This window comes from Genypterus blacodes, unplaced genomic scaffold (genome assembly GCF_046128005.1).
Source record: "Genypterus blacodes isolate CSIRO-AG114 ecotype Tasmania unplaced genomic scaffold, CSIRO-AGI_Gbla_v1 ptg000073l_1, whole genome shotgun sequence".
Lineage (NCBI taxonomy): Eukaryota > Metazoa > Chordata > Actinopteri > Ophidiiformes > Ophidiidae > Genypterus > Genypterus blacodes.
Genome location: NW_027466883.1, coordinates 1,363,582 through 1,371,781, shown reverse-complemented (window position 1 = coordinate 1,371,781; position 8,200 = coordinate 1,363,582). Strand labels below are relative to the sequence as shown.

The following is an 8,200-nucleotide window of genomic DNA, read 5'->3' as shown; positions in this document are numbered from 1 at the left end:
CTCAAGGCTACAGTGTGTGGTGTATTCAATTCTGTCTCCAGCTCTCTTCATCTCTTTTCCATCTCTGTGCCTGCCCTCTGAGAAGACGAGGGGAAGTACAGTATAATGACTAAACTGCCACTGATATTCCAGATTCCGGTTTATTGAATCATGTAGTGATTCCAAAAACACACAGAAGACACCAAGTTCCAACGCATACCCTGTCCCAAAGTGAGAATGTTTCATTAAGGTTGCACCACTTTAGGCATTCTGAAAAGGTATAAACACTGTGGATTACCAACCTGGTCTCTGACGTACATAGTAAGAAGAGCTGAGCCTGACAGAAATGACACTGCAGCCTTACACAGATTGAAAGATGGAGTGTTAAATGCTTTTCTTCTGTCTTTAAATGTAATCAGTTGTTGATTACATATATTTTGGAAGAAAAAAAATCAACTTCTTGCCTTTTAGAACTGAAGTTGGTTGCTGTTGTACCAGTTTAGACATCAGATCTGATGTTAGATGAACCAACAGATGTGCCGGCATCACTGTGTCCATACAGCCTCACCCATTAAAATGTGTGTGTTAAAAGAACTTCTATCTAACTTCTATCACAAACTAGATAGAATGTTTGCCAGAAAAGACAGTAAAAGCTTTACGAGAGCATTGATGTCAGAGGCCACAAGATTAGCTTCACTGATCTCGTTTGGGATTTGGGATAATTAAAGTTCAAAAAAATATTGCATTAGGATAATATCAGAAATTAAGATAGTTGCCATAAATTGTAATCATATCAAATGTTAGCCGTATAGAAATACAGATGCTACTACCAATGTTCACATTCTAGGTCAACTCCCTGTTTTTTAAAGTTGGTCTCAGTCTTGGTTCACATGAATATAAATGCAATTTGTCATTTCTCATGCAATTAGTCTGAAACCTGCTGTGTTGACATACAGTATGTTTCCTCCAGCTTAACATAGATAGAAGCTTCTCCATGTACATCTAACTAAAGTACAATCTCCTTACATCTCTGTGAATCTCTGTTTCTGGTGTAGCTGTCTTCTATGGTTATGTTTACTGGGCTGTAAGGTGCCAACACACAGAATGATGATGAGGATGATGATGATATTGTGACCATAGTATTGAACAATTGTCAATCTGACCCCTGACCTGTTTAGAGATGCAGGGTTTTCGCCACTTGCTGACCTCTCACATAGACCGGTATTAGAAATATTAAACACATGAATTTGAAAGATACAAAAATAACCCCACAAGAACATGAAGCCATTGATTTATGTGCTTAATTCATTTGGAATATTGATCCAAGTGTTCTCATAATTGTCATATAGCCAAAGATTGGATAGATTTGATTTGAATGAAAGAAAGATGCAGCTTGAATATTAGATATGATATCAAATACACAGGTGACCCAAATCTGATATGAAAAAAAGTCTCATTCAGTTGTTCACACTGTTCAAGAAAGAAGTTGAGCACCTTGGCTTTGAATGTAAACGTTAATGACACCTTTTGGTCATTTTCTCTTTCAGCTATTGGTTCTAAATGTTCTGTCAGATCTGTTTAGATTTGAATCGACATTAACACTTTGATCAAGGCTCAGGTGTTATAATCATATATATATATATATAAACACAACTTACAGTAGATTAGTCTGCCCATTATGAAAGTACAATGTTGAGAGAAATCCTCTGATGTGTAGATGGACCTGCATCTGCTTTACTGCATCTGATATGACCAGTGTGTGTCTGTGTTTTAGTGTTTGACTAACTTGTGATTTGTGTAAATGTGTTATTAAGGTTGCAGTGGGCATATAATTGAGGAATCGATAGACAATGAGAGATCAGTGCAAGACATCTGTCCTCTCTGGCTCCTCCTGCTGTTGGCCGCTGTCATGTTGCCATGTCATGCATGCAGGGAGGCTTGTGTTGAGGGAGCAGCTGAGGAGTTTGAGCTGAGGCAGAGGGAGCAATACCTATAAACGTCCTGATTCTGCCCACTACACAAACACTACTGCTTTAAATAGGAAATGCAGTGTGGAACTTCGAGCCCATTCCTTACTGGATATTGAAACGCAGTCATAAATTGTGAGTAAGACTACAAAGTAAATTGAAGTCCCTCCTTGCCTCAGTTAGATTTGTTAGTGTTGGTCTAACACTAAAACACATGTATTCTATATGTTTCTGTATGGGTGTGTATTTGCATTCAGGCTGTTGTGACTATAGTGTGTGTGTGTGTTTGTGTGTGTGTGAGTGTAACCTTATGTCGTCTTCCATCAGGACGGCACAGGCTCCTTGAAGAGGAGTGGCTCCTTCAGCAAACTCAGAGCCTACATTTCTGTGTTTTTAGATTCATTCCAAGCTTGTTCTGATTGGCCGAGACCTTCATGTCTGATCTGGTGACATCCACAGGCGCTGGCCAAACACTGGCTCTCCAGTCTCGCTCGCATGCGTGTAGACCGATGAATTCAGAGGTATTACATGTTCATGTCAACATGTTGCAGAGATAAATGACCAATCAAAAGCAAAGCTCTCAGGGCAGCTCAGGACCTGTGTCAGCACACGCACTTCTATATTACACTCTAAACATGAGGGATGCAACTATAACTTAAACCACACGTTCATGTTGTGGTTGATGACATCTCTGAGGAGAGCAAACCTACTAATATGTGCTTCTGGAATGCCTTGATGTTGGTCAGCCTCTGGAACTCACTTTGTCTGTTTTAACCAATAATAGTTGCAGCTATTTATTACATTTGTGCCCTTAGACTATTTATTTCAATTCATTTTTAAATACAGCTCATTCATGTGATGGAATTGTATCCTTGTCTGTTTCTTTGTGCATTTGACTTGGAAGTGCTTGTCTGCATGGCCCTTTGGTTTGGAATTTTCTTCTGTGTTAGATTTTTATTTATGAATAAATTTTTATTTGAATGTACTTGCATGCCTCATGTGTGTGCGCGCTCCTTTTGGTTTCCTTCTCTGTGCTGCACTTCTCTCTGGCTCCTTTACATGATGAAGTGATGATGTCTTCTCCTTCTTCATCATCATCATCATTAGCATCATGAGTGTTTATTTGTCAATTAAAATGTAAAGCACTGCAAACATGTCCATTTAAGACCTTAAAGTGAGTACATCCCTTTTCTTTTATTGATTATAGAGACTTCATAAAGTTAGGATTCTGGAAAGTTTCATTCACACTGGATGAAATTGTCATTTTGTCCAAAATGAACCTAGATTTTGGATCTTCTCCATCAGTAAATTGAGCGCAGTTGAATCAGCTGAATTCCTCTAAAATAACATCATTTAATGGTCGATCAAATCTATTTTTGTCCATAAAACTGAAAAACATCAGTTACTCCTCCTTATAACCCAGCTTTTTGTTTTTCTCAAAACACAGCTGGATGCACTGGAATATCCAGTGAAAGTGGACATGTTCTGCAGTAGCTTCGTTTTCCACACATGAATACTGAGTGCATGTTTACACCACTTACACCTGACGGATAACAATATATGAATACTACTGAAGAGTTCATGCAGGTCAATAAAAACATCATACAGACATAACATGAAAAGCTGTTCAGACACAGAAAATGTGTGTTCTTGGAAATGTGTTGCTGCAATGTGCCACAGGACAATTATGGACTGTATTTAAATATTGGTCAATAATTGATACATTTCAATAAAAGGGCCTAACATTTCATATCAAAGAATCACTCAAAGCATCACTGAATGAATACATTTTTTATTTGCACTGTATGTTATTTTTTATTTGATGCATTTTATGATTTTAACTTTTATCAATACTTCCAGAGAATCACACAATTTTAAAGAACAACTTTATGAATGTTTTAAATGGGCTAAGTAATAAAACATTTGTTTGATTAACAAATGAAAAAGTGTATAATCAGTCCAGTGGCACATCAGACTACATGGTGGGGTTTTAAAGTGAACAGGTATAATTCACTTTTTAGTATCTATCAGCAGTGAAACTAACCGTTGTGTTAATCTCACAATGGCATTAACCAGCACAAATTTAATCTCCATTGAGCTAAACACACTCTCCACCCCTCACCTCTGACCTCTGACCCCTCATCCCTGCTCCTCACTGACATCATCTTGCATGTGACTATTCTGGGTGCAGCATGAAGCGAGCCAGCTCACTGGGGGTTCTTAACGTGGTGGACAAGGCTGCCAGCGACCATTATCAAGTAAGGAACCCAAGAGTTTCTGATTTTAACCCGGATCAAATACACTCTGTGGGTTTATCTGGGTTGAATCCATAAAATCACCACTGTGTTACAATTAGATATCAAATACATTTTATGTGCACAATTGAGAGCTGGTGGGAGGCTCATGGCCAACACAAATCAGTGTTGCCAATAGATCTCCTGGCAATTGTGTTGCTCTCTCTCTCTCTCTCTCTCTCTCTCTCTCTCTCTCTCTCTCTCTCTCTCTCTCTCTCTCTCTCTCTCTCTCTCTCTCTCTCTCTCTCTCTCTCTCTCTTTCTGTCAGGCAGCCATGTCACATGTATGAGTTGACGAGTTTGTAAAACCACTAGTGACATCATGAACGAGCCTCACACACTAATATCACATACTTTAATGTTTAAACTAATCAACTGAAATGAATAACAGGAGTGTGTTGTTCGGAACGTTCTACTGTAACAACATTTAAAAATGGTTAACTCCTACAATGTCAAAGACATTGATTTTAGGACATAAGTGCAAGCGGTGTATAATAATGTACACAAACTTCTCACTTAATAGACAACATAAGTGAAGGTTAAGCTGTTATTGTTCACCAACAAACCTACACTTCCTTTCCATTCTAGGAACAAAATAATCGTCTGAAGAATAGTCGGGACCTGAGTGCCAGTCACACCGATCTGGCACTTTGAAGGTGCCGCTTGGCTGCAGAGGTCATAAGTAACAACTTCCTGCCTGGAGTCATGTCTTCCAGCCCAAGATGCTCCTTCAGTCTCTCCACAAGATGTTTGTGAAAGTTAAATATCTGCCACATGTTGCCTTATCATCTCCACCAGCTCCTCTGTGTCCCTCCACTCAGCGGTCACTGTACAGGTTGTAATGTTTGGTTGCACTTTTGATGGAATCTTTCTGTGCTGGTTCTCTTAGAGTGTGATATATGCTGGTGTATTTGCTGTCTTCTCGCCTGTTTTGAATCCATTGTTGTTGCTGGTCATGTGATCCTGGAATATGATTTGTGTGTATATTTGTATTATTACATGTAATGTGCGTGTGTGTGTTTGCGTGCTGTTGTGTTTGAGTGCCCATATGAGAGTTGGTCGTCACCATTTAGTCTGATCGGTTTCGTGTTTTGCGCTTTTACTATAAATGCAGATGCATTGTAGTTCCAAAACAATTTCCCTTTAAGAAGAAATAATCTCAATGGTTGAAGTGAGTGGGGCCAAATTAAATTTGCCCGTGCTAAAGTTGGATTTAAAGGTAAACATTGTTAATAATGCAGGAACCCTTTATCAACACTGTAATGGCAACTCAAAGCCCAATGAAAAAGCAGCAAGGAAATGTGAAATCATTGCTAAAGCTTTGGACTAAATCATTACAGCTTTGCTGTAATGGAGTTTCTGCACTGTCTTGTATCACCCACTTTAGCCACTAGTGCACTGAGCAGTGATAACAGTGACTTTAAGCAATGAAATCTGCTGGATCGTTACAGTGGCTGGAATAGATTTGTGCACTGTTCCGTATGTGTGAACCTGACTGCTCCACATAACCTGTGTATCTACTTTGTCATAGATCTACTATATCATAGATCTACTATGTCATAGATCTACGTACAGGCTACAGGGGCTCACCAGGTTCAAGCAACCTGGGGCCGGTCATTGTAGCGGCCGGTGCGGCCATCACAGCTTAAAGTCCCTCCTCACAGCAGAGCAAAGTTGAGCTGCCTCTTAACATGAACACACTGCAGCTGTATATCCTTTAACCCAAGCTGGCTACTTGATGGCAACATAAGTATCTGAAAGCTGTGACATAACATAAACAAAAAGAGAAGGGGCCCCAAGAGAGATTAAGATTTTAGAACGCACACCTTTCATGAATCTTTTCTGTCTTTTCTAAGCTAATTCCTGCTTTTGGGACATTTAGCCATAATTTTAAACAGTGGAAATGTATTTTAGTAAGGTACATTGCCAGGTTGGTAACTAGCACGCTTGTTTTCTTTGACTCTACCAATGCAGGTTTAACTGAACCAATGAGAATAGTTCTGTCTCAGAGAAATAATTCAATAATTCAAACGGCCTCCATAAACCTTTTTGAAAAACAACCCAGAAGTGAACATGAGCTCTGCTCAGTTTTCTCACCAGATTTTCAATGGAAATTCCACATTTGTCTTTGATACGTACTGAAAATAAGTACATCAATAAATTCAGGAGCAAATGAGAACAAAATAAAACCTGTTTAGAAAAAAGTAAACAAACAAAAAAACCCAAAACAGATTTCCTCCTCAAATCAACAAATTGTTCCTTATTTAAATCATATGTAAAGTATGAATAGAACATGTGGAAGTATTTTTACTTTACTTTTCATTGCAATTCACCAAATCTCCTGAAACGACAATCTAGAAAAACTTTTGAGGCTGAAAGTCTGAAATTAGTTTTTTGTTTATCTTTCATGGCTGATTGGTAGACAAATGGAAAAAAACTTCTAATGGTTATTTAAACTACAGACCTTTTTCCTTTAAATCAGAACTAATGTGCGAAAAAAAGAAAACATTAGAGATGTACTGAGGGAATTTACAGCTTAGACATACTTGAGTGATTTGAGGTTTCAAACTGTAATGTTCAGAAGATTCATTACACACTTACTGCCTTGGAGTCCAAACTTTTGTGTGTAAACTGAAGATTCAGTTTTTGATGGATGAAGTTCTATGTTTACATTTTTTTTTTTGTAAATTAAGTTGTATTGTTTCCTGTCCTTGTGCTGCTCTTTTATTACTCTATGTAATAAGCCTTGAAGTTGGTAATGTTGTCGAAATGTATGATGTAAAGATGATTGATTATTTGTTTAGGGTTTTTTTGGCACATGAAGGCCGATTGACACTTTCTCAGGAACAAGGCTTTACTTTCACACACTGATCGCTCAGACACACTAAGGCATTTCCAACAATGGCAGGAGAGATGTCACAGCCTCGTTTACCAGATAATATAATGTATGAAATTGTAAGACTATACTTTACCATGTGAGTAAAGTTTATATGATTTGGATTATCAACAAAGCTAGAATGAAAGTCTTTTGTGTGAACATTAACAAAATGTTGATATCCAACACTTCAATTTTGCAACAGGAGCCTGTTTTTTTTCTGGAAACATTTTCAATGTCAAGCTCACGCTAATAATTTCACATCATATTCATCTCATCGAAAAATGCTCATTGCGTTAACTGCAATGAGCAGTTAACGCAGTATTACTACACTGGACATCCTTTAACGGATGAACCCAGAATTGTCTAACGGAAGGCTGTACGTGGAATGCACAGCACATGCGTGTCTCCCCCTACGTGAATCGACCTAGAATTGTCTGCACGCAACTGTGTGCAAACACACAGTTACATGGGAGCTCCCTCTTGCGGGGAATGCACCTCAACCTATTTTCTTCGCTGCCTTAAGTACAAATTGAGCAGGAGGTCATAAAATGACTTATTCTTTTGCTGGGCGTGACCAGATGTGTTCTGTCCTGAGTGCTCCTGTCGGCAACATGTTACAAAACAACAATACAATGGAATCTGCATTTCTATAGTAGTCACACATCTAAAAAGAAGAGATCTCAGACAGGTCGTCACCAATTGATGGGAGTGTGTGTTTGTGTGGTGTGTGAGTGAAAGCAATCTATGTGTAGTGAGTGAGTGTGTGTGTATGTGAGAAAAAACAGTCTTAGTGTGTGTGTGTGTGTGTGTGTGTGTGTGTGTGTGTGTGTGTGTGTGTGTGTGTGTGTGTGTGCGTGTGTGTGCGTGAGACAGACAGAGCCCTCGATGGGCGAAGTGTTAACCGCCTTTGTCTTAAAGTTCAGGTAGTTATCCTCCACTTCTAGTCATATATATGTTTCTTGGGCCTTCCCTGGTGAGTCTACTGAGTGTTGTGTATTTGGCTCAGACCATTTGGAGCCAGTATCTTAAGTGTGAATGTAATCTTATGTTGACCATATAATTCTTATATTTACAATAAATAGA

At 38.7% G+C, this 8,200-nt stretch overlaps 1 long non-coding RNA gene across 1 annotated transcript; it reads left to right on the top strand.

Moving 5' to 3' along the window:
• Nucleotides 1-589: 589 nt before the first annotated feature.
• On the top strand, nucleotides 590-6,283 carry LOC143006284 (uncharacterized). Its single transcript, XR_012964243.1, has 2 exons — nucleotides 590-4,204; nucleotides 4,828-6,283. It is a non-coding gene; the product is annotated as an uncharacterized LOC143006284 (long non-coding RNA).
• Nucleotides 6,284-8,200: the final 1,917 nt, after the last annotated feature.